This window comes from Rhyacophila brunnea, unplaced genomic scaffold (assembly GCF_057557595.1).
Source record: "Rhyacophila brunnea isolate RB1 unplaced genomic scaffold, BYU_Rbru_1.0 scaffold_15, whole genome shotgun sequence".
NCBI classification, from domain to species: domain Eukaryota; kingdom Metazoa; phylum Arthropoda; class Insecta; order Trichoptera; family Rhyacophilidae; genus Rhyacophila; species Rhyacophila brunnea.
Genome location: NW_028232806.1, coordinates 36443717 through 36459066, shown reverse-complemented (window position 1 = coordinate 36459066; position 15350 = coordinate 36443717). Strand labels below are relative to the sequence as shown.

Below are 15350 nucleotides of genomic sequence, written 5' to 3'. Positions count from 1 at the left end.
AGAGTATTCACCTTAATATTATACATTTTGTACGTGACGGAGTATTCAGGTATAATATCAATGTCTCGCATAGACCATCGTCTCAACTCTACTAACCACAAACGCGGTATTGGCAGTGAAAAGCTCAGATTTGTAAAGTTTAGCCTTCAAAACTATAGGTACTACGCAATGACATATTAAATGGACGACTCACTTCATACCCGGCGCGCACGAGAAATTTTGCATGAAAGTCATTCACAGATGTATAGGTAGATGTCACGTGACCATTGACGTATCCGTTTCTATTATGCGATACAAGCTTCGAGAATTTATAGTAATATAACCTTTATTGTAATGGCGTATTAGTGTCATGACTCATTGCGTTAGAAACAGATTCTCGGTTACTTACGACTTCTCTGAGATTAGACGCAAGTGAGCCCAACGAATCACAGGCGACTGACTGTCCAATGGTTCCTGTCATTCAATTGCATTGAATAAATATTCATCAATATCTTAAAATGGCATTTTATAAATAATAAATAATACTAACACATGCAAAGTGATATCCCATCTTTCTTGGAGTGTTTAGTAGATTTTTTTTACAATTTTTAACTAGGCACATTGGCATTTTGTAACACAATAATAACGGTGGAGTCGAAACCTGACAGTCAGAAATTTTGTATGGGCAGACCCAGCGGTGTCGCCAGACCGCTTGCAAGCAGAATGTTCATTTGAGCGTAGGATACCGATATTAAAACATCCGGCAGACCCGACACAAAGTGAGTGTCATTTTATTTTCTAGATGCTTCGTCCATATTAATGTCATTGGTACTACGCAATTTAAAGTTTCTAGTGTTATACTTTGAATACCCACCAGCAATATTAAATTGTAGAACTATTGCAATTTGATCGAAACAGTGATAATAACGTAAAAGTTAATAAAACTCAAATACCAATAGAAAACCACAAAACCCATTCAAGCCTTTCCATGACGTGATGGTCCACGAAAATAATTTACTGAGGTCTTACAGACGATAATAATACTAAAATATTACAACATTATCAATTTTTCAAAAAACAAATAGTATATACCTACCAGTGGCGAAGGGTGGAGGTAGCCTGTTAAAATTCGATATAAATAGTGCACATTAAACTTTTTCAGTCGTTCCTATTTGTTTTTATTATATTACCGTAGACTAGGGAATCCAATGCCGAGCCAAAATTTTGATCCCGGGATTATAATTTGACAATCCCGGGATTGGCATTTTTTTCCATAGTTAATATATTTTTTTATATATACAAATAACATTGATAAAATCGGTCAAAAATAAATCTAGTATAATTTATACTATTTAAGACATTTATTGTCAATATTGTGTACGTTCAATCTTGGAAATACATAAGTTTAATGGAGTAAATAATATTGTAATATAAATTTAATGATAATGTTAATTTAATATGAGATTGCTGTTTCTGATAGTGAAGACTTAATGGTTGGGTTAGCGAGATTAAAAATAGTAAATCTAATTAGTCAGCCAAATATGAAACTGCCGTAAAACGTATGAGATCATGGTGGAATTACTTTGTTAAATGTGCAAAGCATTGTTTTTTTTCCAATCTTCCTCATTTTTATTAAGTAATATGACAAAATAAAACAAATCGGCAACTTACACATGGGTAATAAATCAAACTTCATTCAAACTCAGTTTATTTATAATGTAGTTATTTGTTATTAAAAGTATTTTGTCTGTTATATTTTCGTTTTTATTTTATTTTATAAAAAAATTGATAAAGAAAATCAATCCCGAAAATTTCGGGATTATGTTTACCAATCCCGGGATCCCGGGATTGGAATCCCTACTGTAGACTACAAAATTTACAGATGGTGTTGGTTAGTTTTTAAAAATCACATAAACCTTGTCTAAATCAAACCATTATTAATAGTTTTTATATGTTAGGTATGGGCGATTCGACAAAATAATGCACTCGCTTGTTTTCGTTGAATTAAAAATACATAATTGGTTGGGCCATTTATATTCCCATTCCATTCCCTATCTCATCACCCACCTCCTAATCTCCAGTGTTATTGTCACCAGACAATGTATAAGCAATTATGCGTCATGAGAGACCGTGTTGCAAAGAGACATTGAGTTGCATCTCGACAGCGGACACGTGTGGGCTTCTAATAGCTTTCCGCCGCTTAAGTGATTGACTCAATAGATACAGACTCATACATAATCTCTCATCATCATTCATACACCCTCACATATAATCCATAAAACTGTGTCACAAAGTGCGTGAGTGTACGAACCGGGTGACCCAAAACAACGATACTGCCCGAGTGACAGTTGAAACCAGACCACGGAGCCATCAAACATCATCACAAAGGGCAGTGTCTGGCATTCTGTTCCATCGCCCCAACCTCTAGATCCGACCTCCTCATCTTCCCTAAAAATAATTACAGTCCACTCAAAAAGCTCAACCAATAATACTACACGTGTGCTCGTTAGTTTTTTTAAATTCATTAAGCCCTGCCTAACCAAACCACAGTATATAAAAAATGTTATTCTATTATAAGCTATCCAAAATTATGTATAGTTTAATGACAAAATTTTAGATATTTTATAAATAGACGATTATTTTTTTACTATTATCTATATTATGGCTTGGTTTTTACAGTGTTAAATTGAATTTAAAAAAAAATAACGAACACCATCTGTAAATTATAGACTTAGTTTAATGAAAACAAATACATAATATGACTGACAAAGTTTAAATTGTGGACTATTTATATCGGATCTTAACAGCCTTCCTCCACCCTTCGCCACTACCTATAGTAGTAATAGCAGTGAAACAATCACAGAAACACCATAGACCAAAACTGTTGTCAAAGTTTTGGTCTATGGCGACATGTTTTAGCATTTCTATCATATTTTCTGATCTGTGGTTCAAACTCATATTATTATTATATTATTAAGATATTTTTATGAATGACCATGGTGCTCCAGCGGCTTACGCGTCGACTTATAATTTTGTGGGTCTTATGTTCGAATCCTGGGCCTATCAGAAATACATATTATTTTTCAGTTTGTATTTGGAGTCAGAGTATGGACCCAATAGGTCGAGCAAGTGGCTGACATCCATTTTTCGTAAAAACAAAAATCTCTATTCTCTCAAATGACTCTATTCAATTAAATTACGTCATCATTATTGGCTCCACAATGAGATGTGGATATTCTCCGCGTCCTGATGAAGTTTTTAACAGATTCTATTACGAAAAATACTACCTTATTAACCATGTCCATAACCTATTATCTCTATGCTCTGGATGCAATCATAATACAGTGAAATAAAAGCAATGTGAATATTTCAATTGCGCTGAATTGACCTCGTAACCCCTGGCTATACCACGCACCATGCTATATAATTTAATAATATATTAATCTAGAACTGAGAGTCCATATTTCACATGCACGTGCCACCTTCAGTTGGATACTATATAATACCATCCCCTAAAATGTTAAAATAGACCTACCCCTAAAAAGTGTTTTGGGATGAACCATTTTTCAGAGCTGAATTACGTATTCACTAAAAAGTCCTTTTCTTTCCTCATCATAGGTTCAACGCTCAGGGATTGCCAACAATCTCATTTGTAGAGCCTTTATAATTTATATTGTTTAGCGATACAAAAATAATTCAACTTATTAACGACCACAATGGCTGAGCGGCTTGCGCATTGGTTTGTAATGTCATGGGTCTCCAGGTTCGAATCCTTTAGTCTGGCAAATATACATATATTTTTTTTAATTTGTGCTTGGAATCAAAGTATGGACCTAATAGGTTGAGCAAGTGCCTAACATCAATTTCTCGTAAAAACAAAAAATCTAAAAAATCTGTTAATACAAATCTCCACTCTGTAGGCTTTGGAGGCTCTGGAGTACTTTTGAACAGTGATTTATAAACCAAAGTGGACGATTAAACTGACGTAAATACATAATTTCGCAAGATATTTACTTTGTGTCGATTCAAGTTACACGGAAACCCCAGTCGTCAGTCCGTTTCGAGGCCCCTTATCATATAATTATCTAAATAAATTGCGTAATCAATTTTTAGATAAAAATATATACTCGTTTTTTTTTTACGTAATTCTGACGTTATTCTCCTCTCTGGGAAATTGATTATATTATGCATTAAGCCTAGTAAGTAATACAGATCTGATGTAAAGACCTTTTAGGTATACTTAAAAACCACAGATTGTGAAAAATACTAATTTATAGTTTTGGAACGCCCTGACAAAGCTGGCGCCTCCTACGCTTCGGCGAAAACCAACACTGCATTTACTATTATATTCATCATCATCATCAGCCTGAATCTATCTACTGCCAGATGAAGGTCTCTCCAAGCTGACTCCACTTATCTTAGTCCTGTGCGTTGCGTTGCCACGTACTTCCGCAGAACTTTATCATTTCGATCCAGCGGTCTCCAGATCTACCTTGCGGACGTTTTGTACCTCTTGGATACCACTGGATGACTAAATTTGTCCAACAATTGTCCTTTTTCCGAGCTATATGTCCAGCCCATTTCCATTTGAGGTTTTAAGCAAACTCTATTACATCGCAAACCCTTGTCTGTTCCCTTATAAAGTCATTCCTCTTTTTGTCCTTTCGCGTTATGCCCAGCATGCATCTCTTCATACCACATTGTGCTACTCTAAGTTTCTGGATCTCTCTTTTACTTAGAGTCTATGTTTCACATGCATAGTGATTACGGGAAGCACACACTGGTTGAACACTTTACGCTTTAGGCACAGTGGGAGGTCACTTTTAAAAACATTATTCAGGCGGCCAATAGCACTCCAGCCTAACTTTTCTCTGCGAATAATTTCATCAAATATACATCCATCTACAGACAATTAATTGTATACTATAAGTATATGATGCCAAACACGAATCCGGTAGTTTGTGTAATCGTTCCTCAACATCTCAGAGATCGTCGCAATACCGCGAAATTACAAGAGTTGGTCTACGCGCTGCATGGTTGAAGATACACAGAGCGTCGTGATGGATTGAGGAAAATTTTTGCACCCCATGCTGTAACCATAATGGGGTAAATTAATAGTACCCACAGTATTACAAGTCAAAGCATCTAACTAAATTGATTAACTTAAGAGCCGTGAATATAACAAATCTAAACATTGAAATTAATGGCTCCACCAAACCACAACCGCCCTGCACCACACCCGGTCTTATCAGGCGTATCACGGAACCCCACGTTTGATGCGAAGCATCTATTTTTTATGACTGGGAATGTCTCAGGAGGCCCAAGACTAAGGTGACCATGCACTTAAATATCCTTTAAGTTAAGGTACCCATGGGAGAGATGAGCACGTAGAGGCAATATTAAAAATTGTAGTAAGTAACAAATTAAAGCTAATACAAAACTGCCGAACAATCTAAGTGAAGAGATCTTCACGTTGGCAGTATGACGCAGCAAATTTTCTAAATGCAATAAAATTGGCCTTTATGGCGACCAGGTCGGACGGTCCGATGGGCCCAACAGCTGGTTGAACCGGCCTGAGCAGCTCTTCCCTTTCCGTCCACATTTTGGGACATTCCCAGAGGATGTGGTTTGCATCCTGTATTTCTCCGCCACATGGTCATGTTGAACGGGTAACAAGACCAAGCTCAATGAAGCTACCAGCGAAGCCACCATGTCCAGTCAAAAAATTGACTCGTGTAATGATCTGGAGTCAAAGCGTTTATCTCCATTCGCCATTTGATATTTGGAAACTAAATCTAAACAATGAAATCTAATAATAACATCATAATATTTTTCTTTTAAAAATGCAAACGAAAGGTGTGAAATATTTAACAGAACATCCGGCATAGCTGGGTTTTCCTGTTTATTTTTAGTATTATTCTAACGCAGACGTATTATTTATTTCTCAATATATAACAATTTAAAAATATATTACGTACTAGTATGTATTATTACTTGAACAAAACCGATCAGCAAAGCTATTCATATACAAAGCGGCTACCGACGGTAGTTTATCATAATCTGTATTGAGGCAGTGAGGCAGGTACAATAAGTTAACCGTCTAAATTGTTAAAAATTGCTATATTTTAACAGCATCTCTCTTGGCTGTGTTAACTTTTAGAGCGAGACAGTTTAAACGGCTAATGTATTGTAACAAACAAATACTTCAATATATAAATATGATAAAATTATAATATTTATCACTTTAGCCGTCGATAGCCGCCTTGCGTATATAGAATAGACCCACTGAGCTCGAATTCTGAAAAGTGAAAACATCAGTGAAATGAACGAAATGTCAAGGTTTTAAGACGCATTTTTGCATAGGAAACGATTAATGAATACATCATAACATGAATCTTTTAAAAGAATATAATATATATATATACATATATTTCCGGAATATAAGCTAGATATTATTTTGAAAATATTTATTAACGCCATGTCAAACAAAATATCAAAACTTTGCGTTGAAATATTAAATAAATGAAAGCGATAACTGTTGAAATGTGTGGATTCTTTGGTTATAAGGAATTAAATCGATTAGACATTTTAAATTGAAAAATGACCGCAATATATTGTTTTTTGCAAAAATCATGGCATAATTACGCAATCGGAGTGAGTCAATCAAAGTGACAGCACGTAAAATCGAAAAATTCGTAAATATTATTTTTAAAAAATCTATGCTTGCACTCGAAAAATAAATTAATATATACCTGGCACAGTTTATATTTAATACACTAAAAATGATTATTTGAAAGATCATATCGATTGGATAAATTATTGCATTCGTGGCTTGTTACAGATCATTAATTCGCGACTATTGGCTAGCCGTAATAGGGCATTACATATTGTTACTACGTCATCAAATCGCTTTAATTTATTACATGTAGATTTTGTAGAATATAAACTTTTGTAGAATATAAACATAATATGAAAACTTACATATTCATTTTTACAAAGTTACAGAAGAACATCAGTATAATATGATAATTTTACATAATTCTAAAGATAAAAATAAACAAAAAAAAGGTAGAGTTAAGAACGGTAACCGGACAAAACAGAACAGCCAGGGAAAAGATGAAACATTAATTTTTGGGGAATCTATTTAGGCTAGGTTATGTTAGGTTACGTTAGGTTAGGTTAGGTCATTATTTCGTTGTACCTAGTCACCCAATGATTTTGAACATATTATATTGATTAGCATGAGATAACCTAAGCTTACCGGAAAAGTCCCGTTAATTTGAGGCTTTCTAGCGATTAGGAATGCAAAAATTTGGTATATAATTTGATTTATTATGGCGTATTGAAAATCTGTGCTATTAAAAATCTATCAACATAATAGACATAGGACAATTTCAATATTTAATTTATATTTTTCCTGAAAGGTCATAGTTATATTAATTTATCGTTGTTCTGTTTTGTCATGGAACCGTTATGAACATACCCTTAAGAATATCATTAGGTTTGGCATATATATTCTATTGAAATAAAGATCTTGGTATAGAATTTTTTGGCACTTAGACCCTATAGACTTTCAATCATTGCTTAATCAAGTATGAAAACCCATCAGACCCTTATTAGATCCTTAGGCTTAATCTTAATTATTAACACAACAAAAAAAATAGTTTTTAAATCTAGAATAAGCCAAATCATGATTAAAACTTTCATTACCTACCAATTACTCAACATTAATCACTTAATTAAACAAAATTATGAATTATAATGTAAACATTTCAGTATTAATTAAAGCTCAACGATTTTACGGAAAAGCTTGCTTGTCATATAAAATGGATAATAAGAATTTAAAAATTCATATAATATTACACAACACTCATACTTAATTTCAATAGTTATTTTGTTTAATTATTCGAATGATTTTTAAACATATTTTCCCCTCCACGGCCGTATGTTTCTCCACATCCATTATGCGAACGTATACTATGATGTAACGAACATTAAGCAGTCTTTAAATCTATAGAGAGAGTCCCAGTAGCAATATCAAAAAAAAGCCTTGCTTGACATTGAAGTTAATGGCGCCACCAAACTACACCCGGCCGCACCACACCCGGTCTTAATTGGGTGTATCACGGGACCCTGTGTGTGACTGAAGCATTATTTTTTATGACTGGAAATTTCTCAGGAGCAGTTACCCAAGACTAAGGTCACCATACACTCAAATGTGCTTTGACTGAATTTACATGACTTTAAGTTGAGGTACCCATGGGAGAGATAAGTACGTAGAGCCAATATTAAAAATTGTAATAAGTAGCAAATTGAAGCTAATAAATAAATTGTCGAACATTCTAAGTGAAGAGGGGTCTAGTACGATTTGGCGCCGGGACAACTGGACGCCACGCAATTCGAAAATACATAGACGTTAGGTACTTATAGATACTTTAAAAAATATTTAATATTATTATTTGTATTTAAATTATCATAATATGATTCAATAGTTTAGAATTTAAATATGTACACGTAAATAATGATTTTGTTATATATTTACGTTCCAACCAAAAAATAGTTTTATTTATTTTATACCTATAAAGCCTTAGGCATGGTAATTCTCAATTTCAACATTGTGTTAAGAGTAAAATGAATTAAAACTACTTAGTAGTAGATAGAAACTGATTAAAATTCCTCGTCTATGTTCAGTTTACGTATCTACGACAGTCCGGCGTCCAATTGTTCTGGCGTCCAGTTGTCGCATTCTCTCCCTACATCCGAGATCTCTCTATTTCCGTGATCGTAATTAGGGATTGCAATACCGAATGAAAATACCAATACTGGTATTTCCTATTGAATACCGGTATTCGTGAAATATATAAAAAAAAAACATAGAAGTAACTATGTACCAATAAATTTAGATATATAAATCTCTTTATAGATATAGGTATAAATACAATTAATACTTCATATAAAACATATCTAAATACGTATAGATTAAAATATATGAACCTAGGTAACGATGTTGATGTTTACAAATATTTAGTAGTTGAATGATTGGCACTTTCTTCTTCGAATGATCTTTCAATAAATTTATATTATGTGATCTTAGATGTGTATGTGCCCCACTGATCATTCCACCTAATCTTTTATTAGTTTATTGTGCTTTTTACACTTAGGTACACGTCTAATGACAACGGAAGTAAATTAGACATCGCGTAATCCGACAAAAATATACAGTCCTCTTGAACCTTTTATGTTAATTAACATATTTTGTTTCCACTTTAAATACCGAATATACCGGTATTATCTGATTTTTAAAACCGGTATTCCGGTATTGACAAATACTGAGATACCGGTTTTGAAATACCGGTATTACAATCCCTAATCGTAATAACCAAGTTCGATTGTATTTAATTTGTAATTCTATATCTGTACACATACATACATATCAGTGGCGAAGGGTGACTTTTGTAAAGAGGTAGGCTGTGGAGATCTGATAAAAAAACACACTAGTCAGGTATAGTTACGAGAAATTAGAAGATAATACGATATTGCTACTAATGAATAGGTACACACTAATTTAATGACTTCAAAAACTCACTGACGACATAAAATTAAGCGATCAGTTTAAATTACGTATTTTTTCAAAACATTTATACGCATCAAAATTCATTAGAAAAAATCTTTTTTTTTTAAAAAGCAGTGTCTATTTATTAATATTCGATTAAACACCATAGAAACTATTTTTTTTTAATTATCTAATTATTTAGTTTTAGGCTCTGTGCTTACATTAGTTCATACAATTCGATAGACTGGGCGGGGATACGAGACATAAAGTCCATATGAAAAAAATTAAGAATTATTTGAAACATAATCCGACCTTTATTTACGTCAAGACAGATGGCGCGCTGTGGTATAATTTTTAAAACCTTTGCTGATTATTTTGTTATTATCTGTGTAATACATTCCTACACATACGGCATCTTTCGTTGGAAAAATAAATTATTTTATAGAATATATTTATAATCAAGTGATTATATAATATAAATAAGTCAATATGCAATTAAAAAAAAATTTATTAAGAAGATAGGCTTTAAATAACCGCCTAGTATGGAGTCTTCGCCACTGATACATAGTATTTAATTTTACTACATATCCCTGCAGAAATTCCATTTATTTTCCGTGGGGTGAAAATAATTACATATTTTCAACTTTTTGTTCGCAGGACCTTCGTCCCAAGGTTGACGACTCTTGCCCTAACTCAATCTGTCGCCCGTCAGTCAAAAGGGACGATCTTTAATTTTCTCACATCCCCCGAAAGAAATAAAATATAAGCCGGCATTTTTTTTTTTGAGGAGCGAATTCTCCGCCGATTTCGACGTCCTGTCACAGTGATAACCGAAATTGAGTTTCAGTTTACACGAGCAACTATGAACGAGATTTTCGGATTATTTTGGAAACTGACATCAGGTACAAGGTTATCCTGGTATCGCGCTTCGGAAAGCACATTTACGCATACAAACAACTTGATGATCTTATATAATAGTGGCGAATGGTGGAGTTAGGCTGTGAAGATCCGATATAAATAGTGCATACTAAACTTTGTCAATTATACGTAATTGTTTTTACTGAACTAAGACTACAATTTACAGATGGTGTTGGTTAGTTTTTAAAATTCAATTATACCCTGCGAACCAAACCATAATAGATAATAGTAAAAAAAACACTCGTCTATCTATAAAATTTCTATAATTATGACATTAAATCATACATAATTGTGGATATTTTATACATGCGTATAATAATATTTTTAAAACTGACCAACAACATATTGTGTAATATATATTCTTAATTCAACGAAAACAAATAAGCATGAATGAAAAAGTGTGCACCATTTTGTCGGATCGCCCAAAGCCTACCAACACTATTATGGTTTGGTTTAGGCAGGGTTTAATTGTTTTTTTTTTAAATTACTAACACCATCTATATATTGTAGTCTTATTTCAATAAAAACAAGTACGTATGACTGACAAAGTTCAATGTGCACTATTTATGTCAAATTTTAACAGCCTACCTGCACCCTTCGCCAATGCTATAATATAATATACGTAACATTGACTTAAAACTTTAAACAAAGTCGTATACATAATATTAAGCAGGATACTAATAATTAGCGAGTCGTCACTGTAACCGTTCCAGCGCATCTATTCCATGCAGAAGACTGCTATAAATATAGGCCGCTATCGGTAGCTATTGAGGATCGTTTTTCATTTTTTGTTTCAAAGTTTTAGCACTTATTATAACGATTACAATAAGTTACCCGTCTAAAGGCCTTAACAGTCAAAACAGTCTATCTCGCTCTAAAATTTAATACAGCTAAGAGAGGTGCTGTTAAAACATAGCACTTATTGTAACAATTACAACTAATTTATTGTAATTGTTACAATAAGTGATAATATTTCGGTACAAACCTACTCTAGATTGCTGCCGTAGAGGCCGAAAAGCAGTCTTGTGTATATAATATAATATATGTGTATAAAATAATAATTTTAGCCTAGATTTATGTTAATCAAGTATAGTTTAAATTTAATTTTCCCAACAATAGCCAAATCAGGGTTATCTAGTTGTAGTATTGAGGTGACGATTTCATTAAAGTAGTGAAGTATACCTACCCAGTAAATTTCTAGTGATAATTTATCATGACATAACGTAAATGAGCTACAAAAATCAATTATAGTAAACAAGTGATAGAAATCGTATCGCTAAGCATGTGTATAACCATAGAGATATGTATAACTGTTAGAATATGACAATCTAATATTACCATAAATTATAATACTAACCGAAAGGCACTAATCACTTGTACAACCATCCCTATAGACACTGGTCCAACTAATTGATCAAGGCCTAAATGTTTAGAGCTAACGATTAAAAGGATTGTAAAGATCTAGGGGAGACCTTTGCCCAGCTGTGTGTAGACCCAGATGTCCACCAATAATGATCTTAACTATAATCTTGAGTCAAAATTATTATCTTTAATTGTGAGACAGCTACCATTATTAAAAATACATCATTTTTGAAAACACTACTGAGAAAATATATTAAAACTAATAGTGAAAAGTATTTAGTTAAAAATTATTAGCAAGTTCTAGGAAGCTTCAACACTAAAATACCTTGGAGTAATCCATGACGTCGGTTAGTAATTAAAGCAATACTTACTTTGATTTAAAATACAAAAGCCGATCGCCAATAGCAGCTCATTTATTTAGAAAACGCTTCAAAGAGTATTGTAAGAGCCATCAGTTAAAATGTGTCGTAATTAAGTATGGTAGGTACCTTGAGCATCTATGTGCGTGGGCGCGAAACCCGAGAGATGCAGGTTCGATTCCTGCGTGGTGTCTTACTTTTTTCAAAAAAGATTTTTTTCTATTGGTTTTAATATATTTTCTCAGAAGTGTTTGCAAAAATAAATGTATGTTCAATAATTAGAATATTACATTATTAAATCTTGTGTATTATTCGTTGATTAAAAAAAGTAATTAATTAAAAAATAACATTACTTATTTAATTTGTAATTATTCGCAAATATTCAATAGTTATATTGACAGGGTGATTTTAGTGGAAATATTTAAGGCACGATCTAAAACGCGAAAATTGTGCAAATGACGCGTGCAGAACAAATTAAAACATAATTTGTCATAAAAAGTCAACATACGACCATTTAATGTTATGTTTATTGTTCTATTACTAATAATAATAATATATTCATTGACATGTTTTCTTTTTCAAGTAAATGGGTAACGTTTTTAGTCATCTTTACACGATTTAAGAATTAATTCCCCCATCGCCATCACAAAACAAATTGACGTGTTCACAAGCTCGACTTTACCTCTCCGATTGCTAGCCAATCCGAAATTTCGTCCCACCTATAGTTGAAAATTATTTACGGTTTCACTGAAGTACCGACTTAATGAAAAAACTATAGTAGGTATATGTTAAATATATATGAAGAGTTGGAAGCAGAACAGTGATATTTTTGGATGACATGACTTTATATTTCAAATTTATATATTATAAAGGTAGATACAGCATTTACTTAATGACTTTTTTGATAAGTGGATAGAATATCAATTTTTAAATAGTGCATAATCTTACAGAGTATACAAAATAGTCAATATTTTGAATAGTATTGTTTTATTAGATAAATATTTCACATGTTTAACGACACCACCAACGCCGTCGAATTTACGTTAATGTAACTTCACAAGAGTATGGTTCCAAATAGTGTGACGTATATTTAAGGATTCGAGAGTTACTAAATTTATAATCTAGATATATAAATATAAATTTCCTGGTAAATAATTAGACCAACAGTTATCAAATCCATGGATATTGGTAAAATAAATAAAATATAAACAAATAAATAATGTTATATTATCTAGTGTTTACAGTGGTTTTTTTTCTTGTGTCATTGACAGACTACCGTCACGCGAATAAATTAAATTATAATTTTCCAAACAAATAAAACAAATCGACGATAATCTAAAAATCAGTATTATGGCCTCCACATCCTGAAGTGGGCCCTCAGGCCAGGATCCTTGTCGGCCCCCCCTACCTATCGCTAGGATTAAAAGCTGTGCTCTACAAAAACGTTTTCCAAATGGCGTTCCAGGTGAAATTAAGTAACATTAAATTAATTAAGGCATTCAGTGTATTATTAGCGATTTTTTTTGTATTCTCCAATAAATCCATTTGAGTTATAAAGTTTTCATCGACACACAATAATCAAAATTTGCATCACACAATCACATGTTTAAAAATATTAATATTCCTAAACTAAAATAGCACCGCAGGCGATTTTTTTATCATTAGAGCAAATTTGTGATATGTGTTTATCTCACTTATAAGGTAGTCGCGCCACGCGAGGGCCCCCAGGCCAGAACCCTGTCAGTCCCCCCCTTGTGGGGGCCATGATCAGTATCATGTAGTTAATCTAGTTATAAATTTTCAATACAATCTAAAAATTATCGATTAATAATATTTTTATTAACAATGTTTACTGTTCATCTTCTTAGCAAGGCCATTATAGGAATATTTTAGGATATTGAAGATGAATTAATAGACTTATAAAATTAAATATATTGCTGTATATAATACAAGAGTAAATAATTATGTTAAATATAACAAATAAGTCTTATTATAAATCTTGATTTTATGTGGTATTGAATATTTTTTATAAAAATAAAATAAACATCATTCTACTTAGTTCACTGTATTTTCAAATAACTTTGTTACTGTGTTATGTGGTAACTGATTTTTTTAAAAGCTTTATTTATATATTTGTACTCACCAAACGCGATAATAGTTTCATTTAAAAATCACTTGAAATACACTCATTAAAAAAGCACAGTTCTCTTTTGTCTCTGATAAACTGTGTTTTCACTGACAATCTCCTCGGCCGACTGCCGCACACACAATACAAAATCGCACGGGAAAAAAATACTCCACGAAAAACCGACGCCGTATCGGTCAGGCGACGCCCAAAACGCCAGCTTTCAAATCGCGAGTGTTTATCAATACAGGTTTATTTCTAAACAATGTTTTTCTTTGACCATTTTCAACAAGGGACAAAAGCTTTTCGGCGCTAAGCGATGTTCACACTTTGACGAGTACCCGAAGACTGAAAACTGAAACATACATACATTGGATCGCCGCGTCTGGGATTGGGTTTTCTGCGCATGTGCAATTCGCCCTATACAATTTTCCGAGGCGCCCGATTTTCACCTAGCCTCTGGGCGTCCGTCATGAATGAAAAGTGGAGAAAATGATATATATATAATTTTATATGTACATTCATCGAATAAATATACACTCTAAACTGTTTTAATCACTCGTCTATATTTGTAAAAGAGATTTCGGAATAAAACTACCATTTTATTAGGTATATGATTAATATTTATTATCTTCAACTGAAGTATATTCACTGCTAGATGAAGGTCGCATCAATGATAGCTGCCATGCTGCTGCTGATCTAAACGTACCACGTCTTCTCCTTATATATTATATATAAATGACAATATAAAGAGTTTATATTCTAATGGCTTTAAGTTTTGCACTAATGTATACTTGTAAGTAATGCAATATAATATTTGTTATAAAAGTTAGAGTTAATAGTGTTCGTTGTCAGTATTTATTTGCCTTTTGGTGAGTGTACATAGTGCTGGAGTTCTTTTGGCCACCTGAATAATGTCTTCAAAAGTGACCTTCCACTGTGCCTAAAGCGCAAAGTGTTCGACCAGCGTGTGCTTCCCGTGATCACATATGCGTGTGAAACATGGACCCTAAGTAAAAGACAGATCCAGAAACTTAGACTAGCACAACGTGGT

The 15350-nt window shown here is 33.0% G+C and overlaps 1 protein-coding gene across 1 annotated transcript in view; it reads right to left on the bottom strand.

Annotated features, from left to right (window-relative positions):
• Window positions 1-14646, bottom strand: part of LOC147075289 (multiple PDZ domain protein-like) — a 665568-nt gene extending 650922 nt beyond the window's left edge. Inside the window, exon 1 of the mRNA XM_085942916.1 lies at window positions 14315-14646. The gene's annotated coding sequence lies outside the window, so the exon portion shown is untranslated. The remainder of the gene's footprint in view (window positions 1-14314) is intronic.
• Between the last annotated feature and the right edge of the window lie 704 nt (window positions 14647-15350).